Source organism: Schistocerca nitens, chromosome 2 (genome assembly GCF_023898315.1).
Source record: "Schistocerca nitens isolate TAMUIC-IGC-003100 chromosome 2, iqSchNite1.1, whole genome shotgun sequence".
Lineage (NCBI taxonomy): Eukaryota > Metazoa > Arthropoda > Insecta > Orthoptera > Acrididae > Schistocerca > Schistocerca nitens.
In genome coordinates, this window is record NC_064615.1 from 953,680,159 (window position 1) to 953,700,111 (window position 19,953).

The 19,953-nt window shown below is 42.4% G+C and overlaps 1 protein-coding gene and 1 non-coding gene across 4 annotated transcripts in view; both read left to right on the forward strand.

Annotated features, from left to right (window-relative positions):
- Positions 1-19,953, forward strand: part of LOC126237277 (dual 3',5'-cyclic-AMP and -GMP phosphodiesterase 11-like) — a 359,136-nt gene that overhangs the window by 111,662 nt on the left and 227,521 nt on the right. The gene's annotated exons all lie outside the window — the stretch shown is intronic.
- On the forward strand, positions 4,295-4,369 carry Trnat-ugu (transfer RNA threonine (anticodon UGU)). The gene has a single exon. It is a non-coding gene; the product is annotated as a tRNA-Thr (tRNA).

Here is a 19,953-nt window from a genome sequence, read left to right on the forward strand (position 1 = left end):
TAGGCGTTTATTTTCCTGTGCCTCTTTTGCGCGGTGAGCTCCATTTGTTTCCCTTACAGTTACGCGCCCGCCTCGAGGCTTGTAAACGCTAATCGACATTTACGACGGAGCAGAGTGAATCCGTTCCTCGGCCGCTGCGCAAGATGCCTACAGCATTATGGCACGCAAATTTTCCGCTTGTGCTGTTAATTGCGTCACGTGTGTGTGTGTGTGTGTGTGTGTGTGTGTGTGTGAAGAGAGAGAGAGGAGAGGGGGTAGGGGGGGTAGGGGGACTGACTAAGCCATTCATTTTCTACATTGGCCATTTGTTGTGTAGCACGTAACTTAAACTGATGTTACCTTCATTAGCGAGACGAATGTCTGGTATTTTCATTCTCCTTGACGCTCAGGATTTATAAAAAAGAATTAAGGACTGTTGACTAGTGTAATTACTTGCAGTGATAACAGGCCATGAAGTTTATTTACGGAATAGTAAACATCTGTTTCTAAAATATCCCACACACCTATATTTTGTCTGTCCGAGATTCTGTCCCCCTTGTTTGTTCGTTATTTATTAATTTATTCAGTCGTTCATTTACTTGTCAGAGAAGAATAGAACTGGCCGATACAATTGTGAACCTGATTGTCGAAACTTCGGCTTTGAGTGTCATCCGTGTAATGTCAAACGTAAGACTTCAGAACAAAATTGATATTAACTATCCAGTTTTAAGCATAGAATACTCGTGTTCCACCTTCTCTTGGTTTTATCGTTATCATTTATACAAGGTGTTTAAAAAAAGTGTTTAATACTTTGATAGATGGTTGTAACCATTGACACAAGAAAAATAAGTCCAATAAATATGGATCCGGAAATGCATATTTTCCAAGATTAACACATGTTTATAGGAAGGACTGCGCGACGCTTGGTTGTGGATATTAGCACAGTCGTTGTATTGACACTCCGTCAAACGCATCGACAGGGTATTACGATGTCATACTGACAGTACTCTACCTACCATTGGGTGGTCCGCAGTCAGTTGTGTGGTCAGAGTTGTGTTGTAGGCTACGTTAGTTTTCCTCGTGTTTGTGTGCCTTGTTGTACAGTACTGTCAGGCTTGGGTACTTATCGTTGTGTTTTACCTTCTTCCAAACGCGGATTCACTTATGTGCTTACGGTTATTGCGCTGTTTGTACATACAAATGGTGTAGTACATTTACATTTTCTCCCTTCCACCACTTGTTAACAATTGAAATCTACTACTCGACAAGTGAAATGGCGGATATGATACTCTGTTATGGTTTAGCAAATGGACGTAGCCAACGAGCCCGTGTCCTTTTCACTGAAAAATATTCGCAGCGCAGAGTGCTGGTAAGCTGTTCGGCAGTCTTTTCCAGCGTCTGAAGGACACAGGTACCCTTGCCCCTTGGAACACTGACGCTTCTTTGCTTTTTTGATGCCTATACAGAAGCTCTGTAGTAAATAACATGTCAGTCTGGAAGATGGCATGTTGCAATGCGGATAGGAATGAATTTGGGGTTTTCTCAACCATACTCCCATGACATTTAGTGGTGGTCGTAAGAGAATTTTCATTACGCTCTCGTCAATGTAAAACAACGAAACAAAAAACTACTCGGGAATCGACCGCTGTTATTATATTTGTTGCTTAGTGAATGTATGGAAATTATCATCTTAAATGGTGAAAGAGTCCCAACGATTTTAGCTGATAATCTACCTGCTCTGGAGCACCGATCAAATGTAATAATACGAGTTCTCTACCAACAGTCATTATTTTGATATTGTTTCATTAGCCAAACAGTTTCGACATTCCAGTCACGCGATCTTCAGGCGTGTCACATGAATGACACCACGTACCACTCGTGCATGTGTAAGACAAGACACCAATACTCGCATGTGGTTCCGTAGATATCCGAATTTCATGAGGCTGAGTGCTTTTCACACATGTGACAGCAGCTGTCACATGTATGAAGACGAAGCAGCCTCATGAAGTTCGGATATCTACGGAACCACATACGAGTAATGGTGCCTCAACTCATACATGCACGAGTGGTACTTCGTGTCATTCACGCGACAGTCGTGAAAATGGCGTGACTGGGATTGGAACGTCGGAACTGATCAGTGTGCTTCACCTAATTGAATGATATCAAAATAGCGACTGTTGGTACAGTATTGTCATTTCATCAACCAACCGCTCTCTCACAATCCTGAACCCTGTACGGAGGTACATTTATATTCCCATCATGTGGAACCAGTCGACAGGGTGGTAAATAGCAGTAGTTTCTCCTATAAAAGCCATCTCCGTAATGTTGTACGTGGGTAGCCATTGACGTACTTACATAGTCATTGACACAGTCAAAACATACCAAAGCCTTACCCGAAGAAACAAAGAGAGATGGGTCACTCTTAATTTTCAGATGTCGGGACATTGATTTCCTCTCTACGTAGAGTGTAATATTAGCCCTACGCTCTCGCTAAAATGGTTCAGATGGCTCTAAACGCTATGGGACTTACCATCTGATGTCATCAGTCCTCTAGACTTAGAACTACTTAAACCTGACTAAACTAAAAACATCACACACATCCATGACCGAGGCAGGATTCGAACCTGCGACCTTAGCTGCAGCGCGGTTCCGGACTGAAGCGCCTAGAACCTCTCGGCCACAACGGCCGGCACTCTCGATAATTAATATGTTTTCAATTAGTGACGTATAGACTTACTTTATTAAATATAGAAACGAATATAGAAAATGTGTGGATAGCCATTGCTGTTTCACGATCTTCGTGGCCTCGGATCCTTCTCTGTGTTTACTGATTAACGCGATGTGATTGATTGAGAGGAAAAATCATTAGTAACTACTTCGTGTGTGTGTGTGTGTGTGTGTGTGTGTGTTTTAGGGGGGGGGGAGGGGGAGACTGCGTAATTTCGTTGGCAAGCAAGCAAGAAACGAAACTACGCTGTTACTGTAAAGATGCCTTTTTTGCAGGATGGAATTCAATAAAAAGGTGCCTTCTTCCGTACATGGCTGCCTGCACCCTGTATTTGGCAGACAATAGCTCAACGTGGGTGGCGGTAATCTTGTTCGTTTGGAAGCGACCCACGTAACATCATCATCCGCGGTTGGTAGCCTCGCAAAGGATGTCAGTATGTTCGCTGATCTTGCTTCTGTGCGCGGCGTCGCGAACTTGGTGTCTATTGTTGCTAAACATGTGCCAAATTGTGGATCGAAAATGTACGTGATCTTGGTTGAACATTTGGTTGTGGAACTCGTCGGGTTCCTATGCGCGACGATGCCGACTGCCGAGGTATGATATAACCTATGCGTCGTCACTTCAAGGTGAATGGCCACTCTTTGGCGCTCGACCACGCATGTTGGAACATACAGTATTGCGATGGTTGGAGGAAGCATAGTATCACTGCCATAGGCGTTCGCAAGAGGGAAGATGGTGAGAGGGTGCACTGCGCCCCACCCCCACCTCGGATCTGTTGTACCGACTTCTAATTCATCAAGCATTTCTGGAACTGAACGAGCAAGCGAGCTATCTGCACCAGGGAGATATCCACCTGGCGCCGAGGTAAACTTTTATTTCCGATGTGTAATTTAAAATGTATCTGTTTCGATTCATGTAGAAGATAAATTCTTGAAATTCGATGAATCTTTTGAAACACGCAGTATTACGTTTACAGACAGACGCACGGCATGGCTTCACTGAGTATGTGCCTCACTTTAAATCATGAGCTGTGGGGCTTGAATCCGGATCCTGGTAATTCCTGGCCCTACTAATTAATTATCTTTCCTTGTTGCATAGAGCAACTTGCATTTTATGGTTCCTATTCTTATTGCTTTCAACGTAAAAATTAACGATACCTATTCCTGTTGCTTTAAGGGGTAAACCAGGATGAAGCTCGATTTTGGAACCGATAATCATGCTTTTTTAAAAAACTGAAATAACAAGTTTCAAACCTGACTTTCGACCTTTGTTGATACCCTGAAGAATGTTTTATGTATTTTTTTAAGGAAAAAAACTTGCAAATAGAGGACACTACACAACTTCGGCCTTCGCGGAAGGTGAAGGCTCTTAACACCGCAATTTTCAACCTAGAACAAAATTTCAAAAACTGCTTTGAAACTGGTAATATTGTCTAACGCAGTACATAGGGATATTTAAAAAATGGTTTTAACAAAAAGGCAACACTCTATAGGCGCACTACGAAAGTAGTGTTGTGGACATGTTGGGAATGTGGATCTCACGGGGAGCGTGCAAGGGATAAGTCCCTGCAGACGCGCTATCCTCTGTGCCCGCGGTGGCTCAGATGGATAGAGCGTCTGCCATGTAAGCAGGAGGTCCCGGGTTCGAGTCCCGGTCGGGGCACACATTTTCAACATGTCCCCAACGAAGTGTATCAACGCCTGCTTGCAGCTAGGGTGTTCATTTAATTATCATTTCAACTCTATAAAGTACAAGTCAGTTTTTTCGACAAAAAGTCGTTGGAAGAACGTGCACCAAAAATTGAAATTAAAATGTATCACAAAGATTCTACATACGGCAGTTGGAAAACGCCGAGTCACAAGTTTTAAAAAGGTATAATGTAGTTGCAGGTATATTTCGTGAGATATAGCTCATGCCAGCTTGAAAAAAGTATTTTAAAAATAAGCGCTAAGTTTTCAATTTGTGTTTTTTAATATTGAAACTGAGCGAACTTCTGATTGGCAGTTCCCGTAAATTGATGAATTTATATCGATTAACTGGCTTCCGCTTACCAATCGAAAAAAACCTCTGTAAGGAACATTTTATGGCAATGACAAAAACTGGCCTAAAAAAATTCTACTCTTGTCTACCCCTTAAATTCAATCTCGATCATTATACTACCTCATATCTTCCAAAAAGTGTCATACTCTTCGAAGACAGACTCTACTCATAGCTCAGTAAATACAAAGCGTGCTTTATATATAATTGTGTATTATGGATTTGGACCTTTTTGCATGCGCTGAAAAGAAGGCAGTATATTTACAAAATGTTCTTCGCCTGTATGTTCCTAATTCCTATGAAGCATGTACAAATACGATAAGTTCTGAAGAGTCTTGTGTCCAGCTGTACCCAGAAGTTGCGACGAAAACAGTAAACGATCCACTTAGTTGAACTTCCCGTTCTTCCGATCCAACTGGAACAAGGCTGAGACTTGGAGCGGAACCTCCTGCCCCGGAAAATTCTCCCCGTGAACTGTACTGTAGTGATGAGAGGGGACGCGCGACATAGTACGAGTCGAAAATCTCTATAGGCCGTATACGGCATAAAAATCATTTATTTATGATAATTCCAGATCTCTACTCTCACGAAGTATTGAGTGCTACCCTCTTCTGTTCCTGATCTACATAAAACGATTTAGGTGACAATCTGAGTAGCACCCGTTGATTGTCCCAAGATGGTGCTGTCATTTACCATCTTATAAGGTTATCAGATGATCAAACCAAATTGCAAAACGATTTAGACAAGATATCTATATGGCACGAAAAGTGGCAATTGACTCTAAATAATGAAAAGCGTGAAGTCCTCCACATGAGTACGAAAAGAAATCCGCTAAATTTCAGTTACACGATAAATCACACAAATCTTAAGTCTGTAAATTCAACTAAATACTTACAGATTACATTTACGAATGAATTAAGCTGGAACGATCACATAGATATTGTTATGGGCAAAGCAAACCAAAGACGACGATTTATTGGCAGAACACTGAGAAAATGCGATAGATCTACTAAAGAGAATGTCTAACTACGCTTATACGTCGTCTTCTGGAGTATTGCTGTGCGGTATGGGACCCGCATGACATAGGAACGACGGAGGACATCGAAAAGATTCAAAGAAGGGCACCTCGTTTTGCGCTACCGCGAAATAGGGGGGAGAGCCCCAAGGATATGATACATGAATTGGGGTGGCAGTCATTAGAAACAAAGGCGTTTTTTGTTGCGGCAGGATCTTCTCATAAAATCTATTACCAGCTCTCTGCTCAGAGTCTGAAAATACCTTGTTGTCGTTCACTTACATAGGGATAAATGATCATTTTAATAAAATAAGAAAAATCAGAGCTCGCACAGAAAGATTTTTGTTTTCGTTTTTTCCGCGCGCTGTTAGAGAGTGGCACGGTAGAGAAATGGCTTGAAGGTGGTTCGATGAACCACCAGGCACTTAATTGTGAATTGCAAGGTAGTCATTTTGATTTAGATGACGTTACAATTGTAACAGACAGTAGTGCAGCTCTCGTTCGGGCGTATGAGTTGCTAGGCTGCGAGGGGTTGTCTTTTAAGTACCCACTTGTATACAAAATCGAGCAACTGTCTGTAGACACTGTAGAGGGACTGTCTACAGACATGCAACTAGACAATGTATATAGACAGTCTGGATAGTTTAGCTGGGATACATACTTGAATGCCTTGTTCCTCGATATTTGCTAAATATGATTGACCATGATGGGATCGTGCCTTGTGCAGTGACGGTAATGGACAGTGAAAGAAATCGAAAGAACAGACGTTGATGGAAACGTGAACTGTGCGGAGGGGCCTGGTTTCGGCAGTAATTTACTTTCGACTTTGGAAGTAGAAGACAGCATGTTTTTTTCCAACGTCGCTCACCGAGCTTAATATTTTTTGACCATTGCTTTGATAACCAACTACTTCTTGTTCCGATTTTTATTTTCGGCATTACTAACTTTCCACAAACATGATGTGGCGTGAAAACCTCCGCTCTTGTGCAAAATTTTCTCTATTGGCCACATCTTAATACGTTATGTGTAACAATAATTAAAACAAAGATAATAAAAAACCGCTGAAGTGGTTTCCACGGCGTAAAGAGAATAAATGAATGGAGGCCATGTCTTTCATCACGTCCACACTACGAAAATGTTGCTCAAGCTTCCCTAAGGATTGTCTCGTGTCCCATTTGGAACGGGAGGCAAAAGTTCGGCGATTTTGGTGCAAAAGCGTGTCTGTAAACAAGAAATGCCTCTCAGTTGTCTCTATACTAAGTCACTTGACTGTCCTTAGACATCGTTTAGATACAAAAATCGCTCGATTTTGTGTACTAGTGTGTACAAGGCCTAAGGGATGGCTTGATGCAACATCGCGGCGCTATAAATAGGGAATCCCAGACCTCTTTCCAGCACACAGGTTCGCGGCTTTCGTCTGCCGAAGTAACTCAGTTGATAGGGAGATCCCCATTGGCCCACCGTATACGCGATCAAGTTTGTCGCTTTGACCGCCACTGTTTCGAATCTTTTCCGAGGCTCAACCATGTAGGCTCTATGCTGCTAATTGCACTGTGTGATTTTCGATGAAGGCGAAGTGTAGTACATACATGAGAAGCTTAGTTGAAGACTGCTTTTGCAAATGTTTCTTTAAGCGTCAGAGGGTTTCCCATGACGTCAGAGGAAAGTACTGTATGACGTACGCAACACGCCGAAGGAAATGAAAGTGTTACATCACGAAGCAACGGTCTGAACATCACACTTGGTCGAGATGTTCATCACATAACACGTATTAAGTAATTAAACGTTGATTCCTTTCGGAATTGAATCCATCATCATCAATGTGATGTGTGACCCTCAGAGGCACAAATAAATACTACGTTGTATTCGTTGTAGCATGGAAGCTAAGAGCCATGGAATATGATGTTGACGAGTTCCTTGCCATGCCTCCAACCTATGCTGTATCAGTTTATGAAAATTGCTAGTTGGAATGAAAATATGCGACTTCTCATCGCCACACATACATGCTACACGGCTGACAAATCAGGAGACTGGACATGCCAGTACATTCCTCAAGACATTTGTTGTGTAAAGTATAGTGTTGGGTTTTGTATTTACCGTTCTTGCCACATAGAGGCGCGCATTCGCCTCCCCTTCAGCGGTTACCGAGTCACCCTGGTTGTCTTATTCACCATCTCCCCACACCATGATTTCAGGACTTGGATATGTATGCGTCTCTAGAATCCCTTCTTCTTGTGACATTTCATGAGGCTCATCTACGAACACGTTACTGTGCATTTGGCCGCCACAAACAGAAGCGAAACACATCGCTGAACACCATGGAACGCCACTCGATATCATGCAAGTCTCTGTTATCTGAAATGTGACGTCACTGCCGAATCTTATCACCAGTCGCTCTGTAGTCATTGCACTACAGCGAACTGTCCGTGCGATCTGTTGGTATGATGCTCCCATGACCCTCATACCAATGGTGTGACCTTTCTCGAAGTCCGAAAGATGGCAATAAGCTGAAGTGCACATCCTCTGGGCATGCTGCGTTCCGACTTCCGTCTGAAAAGTTACAGTCATAGCCATCATGCACTCACACCATCCTTCATCTTCTTAATCACTAGTTGATGTTAATAGCGTATAACTTTCAATTTCCGCCACTTTAGAACTAGATATCCATTCAGCAGGCAGTTATCGTGTAGGGAAACGTGCTTAATGGAAGAGCAGGTAGGACCAATGAGAGGAAGTTAATTATGAGGCAAAAGCCAATGAATCTGTTACTGAAAGATTCGTCTTCCAGAGGAATGATATTCATAACATGCTCTGACCATAGATGTTTAGGTTTTACGTGGTTTTCCAAAATAGGTTAACGCAAATACAGGAATGGTTCCTTTGAATTAAGCACACAGTCGAATTTCGTCCTTATTAAAACAATGTGAGCTTGTACTTCACCTCCGATAACCTTGTAGACGACGAAAAGTTAAACCCTGATATTTTTTCATTTGTTCCCAGTAAGTGTGGTGATCCATAGGGACGGAGGAGTTTAGACTGGAACACCCAGATCGAGCAATTCCCTTCATTTGCAGTGTAATTGGAAGACACCGTAGGGACGGCTATATTTTAACATAAGCGTTCATTCTATTTGAAGGTGCACTTTAATTTAGAGTGCATTTATGCTGCCACCTTCTTGCTGGCATGGCGCAGCGATGATGAAACAAGCCTACTGAGTCTTAACGGTCCATTTAACCTGCACCATCGCTGCTCGCTGCGATCTTTGCCAGGCGACAATATCAAGCTGGTTTGTGTTTCGCGCCGCGACCGTCGGTATATGCCCTGAATCTTGAGCCGTGATTGGTACTCCAGGGTCGCTCCAGTGGTACCACGTGTGAATCTACTAGCATTATGATACCTAGGTGAACAGCTGCAGGATAATTAGTCCCTGCGAATATTGAGCCTACATCGTAAATGAACAGGGCTCCCGGCGAGCAGCGATGTGCGGGCAGCAAGGGACAGAGTATTAATAGCAACCAGGAGGCAAATTAACTAGTTTGCTTTTGAGAGATTGTGGACGCCAGTCCTTCTGAGTGCTATGCTTTTGTGAGATTGTGGACGCCAGTTTTTCTGACGGCTACCTTGGGACTTCACTCCCCAGAAGTTAGAGGTGTTTGAAAGAAACACTGTAGGTTGTGAAATGGAGCAATCTGTAACTTCCAGTCTAGTGGTCAGAAAACAAGTTCTTTATTCCACTTAGGGAGCTAAGAGAGTCAAATTTTGGTGCAGAGACAGTTGTTAATTAACCTGTCGCTGGCAAAATTGGGCTGACGACACCTATTCAACATGAACATAGTAGTGGATGAATATCCGGGTACGCTTTCATAATATTTCGTCTGATGACCACGGTCGATGGTTTTGTGTAGTAGCAGAACCGAGCTCATCTGGTGCAGTTTATACCATTTGGCGAGATTCTTTCTTCAAACTATTAGAGGAGGTGGTGGTGGTGGTGGTTAGTGTTTAACGACCCGTCGACAACGAGGTCATTAGAGACGGAGCGCAAGCTCGGGTTAGGGAAGGATTGGGAAGGAAATCGGCCGTGCCCTTTCAAAGGAACCATCCCGGCATTTGCCTGAAACGATTTAGGGAAATCACGGAAAACCTAAATCAGGATGGCCGGAGACGGGATTGAACCGTCGTCCTCCCGAATGCGAGTCCAGTGTGCTAACCACTGCGCCACCTCGCTCGGTATTAGAGGAGGGGAATGTTCCAGGCTGTAGATTAAAATGCAGTCTAACATTAAAACCGGGCAGGAGGGTGCGGAAATAATCCAGTATCTAGCATACAAATTGATTGAAGTAAAAAAGGCACGGGTACCAGAATGGTACAGACGTACTCCAAAAGGTTGAAGGAAATCTTCTGGTGTCAAGTCTGGGACTGAAGACAAAAAAGTGTTTTGTTTGTCGCAACCGAGGATAAATAAACAAGAACCGCGTATATATGAGAGTAGAAGAAACGAATGGCGTTTGCTTTTGTGTCATGCAAGGATGTGGAACACCGAAGTGGGTAGGTTGAGCAAAAAATAAGGAGGCAGCAGACATTTAAGAAAACTGTTGTATGTAAAGCGATTACTAGGAATGGGAGACATGATAAGGTGTGAATTAATAAACTCGGGCATCTCAATTTGGCGCAGACACGGGACTCAGTAGAGATATGAACAATGGATTCTGAGGTATAAACTAGTGAAATTCGGATCATGTGAACAAGAGGGAAGAACAATACTGTACAGGAACGACATTGGAACCTTAATTTCAGCTCAGTGAAAGTAACTTAGCTGTGTGAAGAATGGTAGGACGATACAGTGCTTGGACTGAGCGTACATAGGTTCCGCAGTACAGGCCGGAAGATATTGATGAGGTTTAGTGGGTCTCGGGAAGCATTTTGTGAAATTCTTTCATGCGACACTAGAGGCATATGTTCCTGTAAATTGAAACAACGGTCAGTGCTGATATTGATACTGTTATTACAGGCACATTCCTTGCAATTTAATAAGTGATGGATATTTCTTTCTTCAAATTATCGAATAAAGTAAAACGATTCAGTTCAGTTTTGAAATCAACTGTTGGGTTTGTACGCCATTAGCTCGTGTGTGTAGCACTGTAGATCTATTATATCAACGAAGCTTTCATATTTGCTGCATTATCATTATTTTTCTGCACCTCATGCATCGTAACACCACATTGTTCGTGCTTCACGCTGTATTTTTGTGCCTTTGACATTTACTATGTCCATAAAACATAGACGGTAAACAAGCACGAGTTCGATGACAGACATGGAAGGGACTTACACAGCCTGCGGCTCGAATAAGAGCCAGTCGTCAAAGTGGACTTAGTGACATGTGTAGAACTTCGCGTATTCTTGCAACGTAAAGTGTTGAAGAACTATGACTGCCTTGCAGTAGCAGCAGCGGCTGGGGAGGAAGGATTAACTTCTCGTTTCGCGTAACCCAGTTTCTGCACGTAGCTTGTTTTGGTCGTCATGAATACTTGTTACTCATTTTGAGACAAAACGGTGCTTCCTCTTTCTCTAAAGTGATACCACTGCGCGACGTCGCCTTGCCTTGTAATACACAAAAAAGATCCACCAACTAACTGAAAGAATAGTCATGTGACCAAGGAAAATTATTAAAGCGTACAAAACGATGAAAGGGCTGTATCATTCACGCGTTGTTCGCTGGAGTTTTTTTCACACAGAAGAAATGTTTAAGGCTACTATGGTATTCTTAATACAGTAGAAACCAAAAGGACGTAGTAATTTTTCATTCGTTTGCGGAGGGGAAGTAAATGTTCTCACAGCAGGAGATATCGGAGAAACTTGTGGCTTGTATGGGTGTTGGGTAGCCCAACCCTGGCTGCTGCCGGAACCAACAGTATTACGCGCGAGAGGAAATAAAAAAGGCGGCGACTGTGTGCGCTGTGCTACAGTGTTAAGCTTCGTTCTCTGCCGACAAAGTACACAATGATACACGATTACATCATGTTTCCGCACCTCAGTAAAGCACAGCGAGTTACACTGCAGATTTTAGGATACAGTTCTGCAGTTAATATTGCAGCTACAGACTGTGCCCGAGCAATTTCCACGACGCTGTCGTTATCATCATACTAAACGCGTTCGCATGTTTTCTCAGACACTGGACACGTTTATTTTGGAAAGAGGGGCGAGAGGGGGGGGGGGGTCCAAACCCCATCCTGATGGTTCACTGTCGCTGGCGTCCAAAACCCTTCCTGATAGTTCACTGCCGCTTGAGTCGGCAATATAGCTCCTTCTGCAAGGGTTTGAGAATGTTCGCATATTAAAGTAAGTACACTACTCGCCATTAAAATTACTACAGCACGAAGATGACGTGCTGACGCTAAATTTAACCGACAGGAAGAAGATGCTGTGATATGCAAATGATTAGCTTTTCAGAGCATTCACACAAGGTTGGCGCTGGTGGCGACACCTACAACGTGCTGACATGAGGAAAGTTTCCAACCGATTTCTCATACACAAACAGCAGTTGACCGGCGTTGCCTGGTGAAACGTTGTTGTGATGCCTCGTGTAAGGAGGAGAAAAGACTTTTATAAAGGTCGGATTGTAGCCTATCGCGATTGCGGTTTATCATATCGCGACATTGCTGCTCCTGTTGGTCAAGATCCAATCACTGTTAGCAGAACATGGAATCGGTGGGTTCAGGAGGGCAATACGGAACCTTGTGCTGGATCCCAACGGCCTCGTATCACTAGCAGTCGAGATGACAGGCATCTTATCCGCATGGCTGTAACGGATCGTGCAGCCACGTCTCGATCCCTGCGTCAACAGATGGGGGACGTTTGCAAGACAACAACAATCTGCACGAACAGTTCGACGACGTTTGCAGCAGCATGGACTATCAGCTCGGAGACTGTGGCTGCGGTTACCCTTGACGCTGCATCACAGACAGAAGCGCCTGCGATGGTGTACTCAACGACGAACCTGGGTGCGCGAATGGCAAAACGTCATTTTTTTCGGATGAATCCAGGTTCTGTTTACAGCATCATGATGGTCGCATCCGTATTAGGCGACATCGCGGTGAACGCACATTGGAAGTGTGTATTCGTCATTGCCATACTGGCGTATCACCTGGCGTGACGGTATGGCGTGCCATTGGTTACACGTCTCGGTCATCTCTTGTTCGCATTGACGGCTCTTTGATACATTTCAGATGTGTTACGACACGTGGCTCTACCCTTCATTCGATCCCTGCGAAACCCTACATTTCAGCAGGATAATGCACGACCGCATGTTGCAGGTCCTGTAGGGGCCTTTCTGAATATAGAAAATGTTCGACTGCTGCCCTGGCCACCACATTCTCCAGATCTCTCACCAAATGAAAAGTCTGGTCAATGGTGGCCGAGCAAGTGGCTCGTCACAATACACCAGTAACTACTCTTGATGAACTGTGGTATCGTGTTGAAGCTGCATGGGCAGCTGTACCTGTACACGCCATCCAAGCTCTGTTTGACTCAATGCCCAGGCGTATCAAGGCCGTTATTACGGCCAGAGGTGGTTGTTCTGTGTACTGATTTCTCAGGATCTATGCACCCAAATTGCATGAAAATGTAATCACTTGTCAGTTCTAGTATAATATATTTGTCCAATGAATACCCGTTTATCATCTGCATTTCTTCTTGGTGTAGCAATTTTAATGGCCAGTAGTGTATAATGCGGTATCGGGAGTCACTGTTCTCTCTCCGAAATCATGTTGTTTGTTGTTTTGTCAGTTGAGATGTATGCAGTCCTTCATTTTCATCGCTTTCCAGCTATCCTTTTCGTTTCAGCATAACTGCTGCATGCGTTATCAGTAGTCTGCTTTGTATCTGGACCTGCCTGTGTGATTGCTTCCTTCCACCACTCATTCACGTACAGTTTTCAGCAACAGCGCATGTAAGAATGAGTGTCAAACTATTCTACTACTTCGATTCTCATCATTTCTGTTATACATTTATTCTTGTTGATGTGTGGCAAGGTGTTTAAATTCCGTACCCGATCAATCCCTCTGATCTTCAACAGTCTTCTTTAACATAATGTTTACAGGGCTTCTAATCGTGTAGTTTGTGTCCTTCCTACAGTCCAAATTTAGCATGCATACGAAGCTATGCTGCAAACATAGCCACCCCCACCCCCCTACGAATCTTTTTCGGGTCAGTATTTATTGTTTTGGAGTTCTTTGTGAACGAAGGCCTCTTACCATGTGTAACTCCTACCTACTGCACACGCTGTTGTCTTGTTTCTTCTTATTTACGCTCATATTAAAGCCATCAGCTGACACATATTTCATTTAATCGAGAACCGACATAATTCCTGTTCACTTTGACGATTACTGCTATGTTGTCAGTGAACCGTAGCTTGCTGATTTTCCGTCGGTGATAAACAACTGTTACAACGATATATTCCTTCACTTCCCCATTTAATATATTTTGTATGGGATCTAAAAATTTAAAAACCTCTCTCACACCGGCCTGATTTAGCTTCACTGATCAGGATAGTAAAAACATGCGTATATTAAGGGAATTTTCATTGACAAAGCAGGCTTATCACATTCACACAGTTCAATACTGTTCTATCCTGATTAAATTAAGCTTAACTTTAATTCCATAAGGCAGTGAAGCAATTTCGAAGTCTCGGTGCAAGCAATTGTCAGTCGATCTCCTGGAAACATTTGTAATAATTATTAACTTTCGGTGATCACATGGGGAAGACCGGAGATCTGCTGGTAAGACCGTGTTAGCCTATTTATTTGAAGTAACTGGATATCTTGAGCATACAAAACGGCAGGTTCGTCCAGTGTAAATCAGACGTTCCCCACTGATCCCGTGCAACACAGCGTAGTAAGCAGACACTGTCAATAATAATAATCCGTTAAATAATACGCGAACACACTTACTTTAGTTTAGTTCATGTATTAAATTCCTTCTCATACAGAATCTCATCAAGATGGCGACTAGCTCAACAATACATACATATACATCCTTCTTTTACGACTAATCGGCAAGAAGTCCCCTATTCTTTTTCCTAAGAAAAAACGTTGATAGCAGAGAAGCTATTCCATGGAGTAAATGGACGCTCCAAGGAATAATTGGGCTTGAAACTACTTTGCCTTGATAATCGGTAAGATAAGAAGAGATATTTCGAGATATGTACTGAGTTATATGATTTATAAAATTTCTGTAAATATCGCGGAGAGACCGCTGCAAGAGACATTACACCCATTACCTATTAAATGCACATATTAATTATTAGCTGACAAACCCGAATTTGCCCAGGTATTTATTTATAGCTGTGCCTGAGACTTCGTACATGTGGAATTCATTTTTGACTTATAAAGCTTCATTGCATACAACGTTTGAAGTAGTATGGATTGGGGACGTGAACGAAGAGCTTGCCGGCCGCGGTGGCCGTGCGGTTCTAGCGCTGCAGTCCGGAACCGCGGGGCTGCTACGGTCGCAGGTTCGAATCCTGCCTCGGGCATGGATGTGTGTGATGTCCTTAGGTTAGTTAGGTTTAAGTAGTTCTAAGTTCTAGGGGACTGATGACCTAAGATGTTAAGTCCCATAGTGCTCAGAGCCATTTGAACCATTTTTGAACGAAGAGCTTGTTTGCTTCAGTAACAGGAGAGAGAGCCACGGAGAGTTGGCCATGCGAAAACTGACACTAAGGTACATGCCCACAACATACAGCATGTTGTCTGTTTCTTAGTTTATGGTCATCGCGTAACATAAGCTCATCGGAAATTGCACGTATTTAAAGCGAAATGGCAAATGGTTTGAAATAAGCAGGATTTGGGATATAAAAACTCGACTGCTTGCACTATTTCGCGTGACACTTTCCGCTTCCTTGCTGTTACGTTGGAGAGAAGTAACTTAAAGTCACTGTGAATGAAGGATTCTGAGGGGCGAGGTAACGCATGATGTTCTCGATCAGAGTTAGGTCGCACCTCGCTTTCGGAACGAGTTTACAAAGAACGACTGAAAGCCTGATGCTGTCGACCCATAGCAAGTCTCACCTTAACGACCTTCATTGGATGCTTGAAACCACATAGTCCTCAGTGTTATGGCCTTTATGGTGTATCCAGAAAGGCTCGTCCGTTTTCTAGGCGTTTTTAATCGTAAACAAAACGAAATCAAAATGCGATGAGTACGCACCCAAATCGCAAAGCAGACTTAATAAATTCGTTTTGCCTAGCAAAAAATATAAAGTAAAACCTATCGAAAGAAGCAAAGTAGTGTCGTTAAATCAGTAAATCAATATATCCTAGCCAAGTAAATTCGATCTTAATTTGTATTCGTAAAGATAAGAATGAGGCGCTTGATGCAAAAAAAGTAAACAGCTTAATCTATTGGCACTTTGAGGTACTACGAAACTATCAGTGTCGTGTATTGGTTCTTTGGTGTACGCTGGGATGATTAAACATACGAGCTACTAAGGTGAGAAGTCGATTTTAGTTAAAACTCTAATTTCAATATCTTTTTTTCCTCGTGTTCTGGTTTTGATGAAATATAGCCTATATGTTGCCCCAAGCTAAGCTCACGTTATCCGTGAAAACCCCATGACAGTTCGTCTAGTAGTTTAGAGATTAGTGTTCAAAGACACACAACAGTTCTAGATAAAACTTTAAATCACGATGTCATTTTCTTAAGTGATTCGATTTTAATGAAATAAAGCCTTTACGTTGCCGAAGCTAGGCTCAAGTCACCTACAAAAATCGCACTAAATTTCGTGTTTACAGTGTTCAGACAGACAAACACGACAGTTAATTTTTTTATTAGTATGGTTATAGACAGAGATGTGTGTTATGTGAAGTACATGTATTTGAAATGCAAATACAAGATGCCTATATTTTTATATTGCATCTGTAATATTTTGTTTTCAAAAGTATTTTTCTATTTTATTGGAAATAGTTAAAATATGTGTAATTTGTATTTGTAAAATGAAAAATGCTTATCATGAATTTTTTATTTCATACTTCGTAGTTTTCATTCACTTAATGAGCCATTTGTCTGAATAAACTCCAAAGGTATACCTGTCAAGTGCATATAACCATGACCCTAATTATTAGAAAAGGCAGGAAGACTTAAGTACACATTATATGTTTCTTATTATTGTTTGTTTATGTAAAACGTACGGAAGTCATACGATAACTTCAAAGGAATTGAACGTGGGAGGGAGCGAGGTCTTTCATACGTTATATGTAATAGCTTCAAGTGATACGTACAAGGCTAGATCCCAAAATAATCCATATAAAAAAGTTTGAGGCAGGCAAGTCAAAATGTCAAGTATTTTGGAATCTGTGTTCAAGATCTCCTAAAGCTTATGAAACTTGTTTAGAGTCAGCTGGAAGATTCCCTACTTATCCATGTCCAACATGATGGAATTCTTGATACTATAATTGGATCCAAGATCTGCTCACAGTCAAAGAGACTCTAAATGAAACTTTAAGCAAACTCAGATTAGCTGCTTTTCAGTAAATTGAAATACAATTTCTTAATGAATACATAAGATGTTCAAAACCTGTTGTTGGCATCAGAAGTTTAGAAGAGGACGAAGATACCTATTGTGGATGTCTTCTGCCACAAGTAATAAGAATGCAAATACTGCTAAGTAGCTTGCAAATGGATATTCCTACTTACTGTGGTGTTCTGATAGAAGCTATTAAAGGAAGTCTTAATAGGCATTTTGAGAGATTCTGTACATTAGAGGAACCAAAAGCAAAGGATGACGTATTAGCAACCGTATCTTACGCTTTTTTCGAACTGAAACGGGTACCGAAGGCTAGCAGAGAATACGTTGAAGAACTGTGCATTTCAGCAGTGCGGAAGATGTAATAATAAGAATAAGAATAAGAAGAAGAAGAATTTGCAACATTCTAATTATAAAAAAAAGTTGAATTTTATTATATGTTTGTTGAAGACTTTAATACTTCTGTATCGAGTGACATTTCCAACACTAAATAGATCTGGAAACACTACAGTATTTAAAAGATAATCGCAGTAGCTTAGATTCCTTGAACAGGTATCAACCATAATTTTTTTTTCCTTGAATATAGTACTTGTTGATCGGATTATGCTTCTGTTGAACGACCGTTTTTATTTGGCGGAATAATAATGAAGAAACGTAGGCGAAAAATGGAAGAGGAAATGTTTGAACAATTATTAATGTTAAAATCAGTGAAATAAATGGCTTATAAAATTTCCACTAACTAGAGGTATTTTATTTGAATAAAGGTATTTTGAATGTACGTATTTCGCATTTTGTATTTAAATACTTTTATGTAGGCCTAAAACCATTTTCATTTACATTTGAAACAAGAAAAATAACAAAGTACTTGTAATTTGAATTTAAATACTTTTAATAAACTATTTTGCACATCTCTGGATATACAGGTAGTTCAGTGGTGACAGTGAACAAAGTTGCCTTACATCTTTCGTGAATATGTCCTCTTGTACTGCTGCATCAATGCCGACTACGCCGATCTGTTGTGGATAAAGAAAATTGGTAATCTTCTCTCTCCTTTCTCGATACCACTTTGCCTAATAACGCAAAATATTTCATGTCAGGCTGCACTGTTAAGATACTTCTCAATTCTTAGATAAAGTTGCCTTTTAGGGGCATTTTGCTACAATTTCTTGGCAGATCAAGTGCGGATACAAACTCGCTTCCGCGGCTACGTTTCACGCCGTGGCGCTCCCCTTGACTCAGCGCGTGTTGGCCGCGGACATTAACCGTTGCGAGATAATGACGGCGTAACAGAGCGGCCTGAAATCCCGGCGACGCCTCAACCGACCCACGCGGGCGCAGGCGCAGGGCCCACCGACCGACTTCCCAGTGAGCCCCTCTTTAGCGGCTGTCCGTGTTTAATCAGCACGCGGACGGCAATCTCGCCGCTCTATCGCCCGTTCCCCGCACCGCGCCGTAATAAATTGCCTGTTTCGATGAACTCGATCGTTGGTCGAGATTGCTCGCCTCTCTCGTAATATCTTTCCTGTTGCGGGTCCTGGTAGCAGACTGCGATGAATCCAGTTTGGTTGTTATGTCGGTACGAACAGCGAACGGGGAACCAACTGCTACCGCAGTCACCATCGCACCACATCACAATTTTGTAGCAAGCCAACGAGATTGTCTCGATTGTTCCGTTATCGCAAGCGCCAGCTTGCATGTTGATCGTGACTATAGTAGCTCGTGAAAATGAATAACTAATAAGCATGATCCTATGGTGATTATATTCAGCGCCGTTGTATAAAGAAAGCCAGAATGTCTCTCATTGTTAGCTAGGGATGGCTGATTACAAACGTCTTGCAGACTTACGGGTTCCATTCACTACTTATGAGTGACGTACAGGGCAATACAAAATGAATATAGCAATCACAAACAGCTGTAATTATACCATTCATAGCGATACTTCGATAAGAATTACAGTTCAAAATTTCTATCGTTGCGCAAGCACAGTGAATTGGACGTCTATGCATGGGCTGCCGCGCGGTTAGAGGCACCATGTCACTGACTGTGCGGCCCCTCCCGCCGGAGGTTGGAGTCCTCCCTAGGGCATGGGTGTGTGTGTTGTTCTTAGCATAAGTTAGTTTAAGTAGTGTGTAAGTTTAGGGACCGATGACATCAGCACATTTTGCATGGTCGGTGGTACATTTTTCCTAATTAAACAAAAAAAAAGGAGATGGCACCCAATGGGATTCGAACCCACAACCTTCGGCATACCAGCCTAGTAACTTAATAACCACATTAAAGTGCTGCTTTAACATTACTGATAATTTCAAATCTAAAGAGCCAAGACAAGAAACACCAAAATTTTCTTTCGTCAATTACTTGTAAACGATGGTCCATCGGGGTGTATGGCTTGTAGTGTGTGATGCCTGGAGTGCTAACCTACACCTCTGTACAGTTTGTTTCAAAAAGTCGTTCGCGCCTCTGGGGAGCTTGCTACAGTAAACACTTCCCTGGACAAGATTGAGGAACCGCTGATGGCACAGCTTGGTAGAGATTACATCTTTCAGCAAGATGGAACACCCCCACATTGGGCTATTGAGGCTCTCACATTTTTAAATCAGCATCTTCCAAACCATTCGATTAGCGCCGTGCCGCGCCGGTTTAGCCGAGCGGTCTAGGGCGCTGCAGTCATGGACT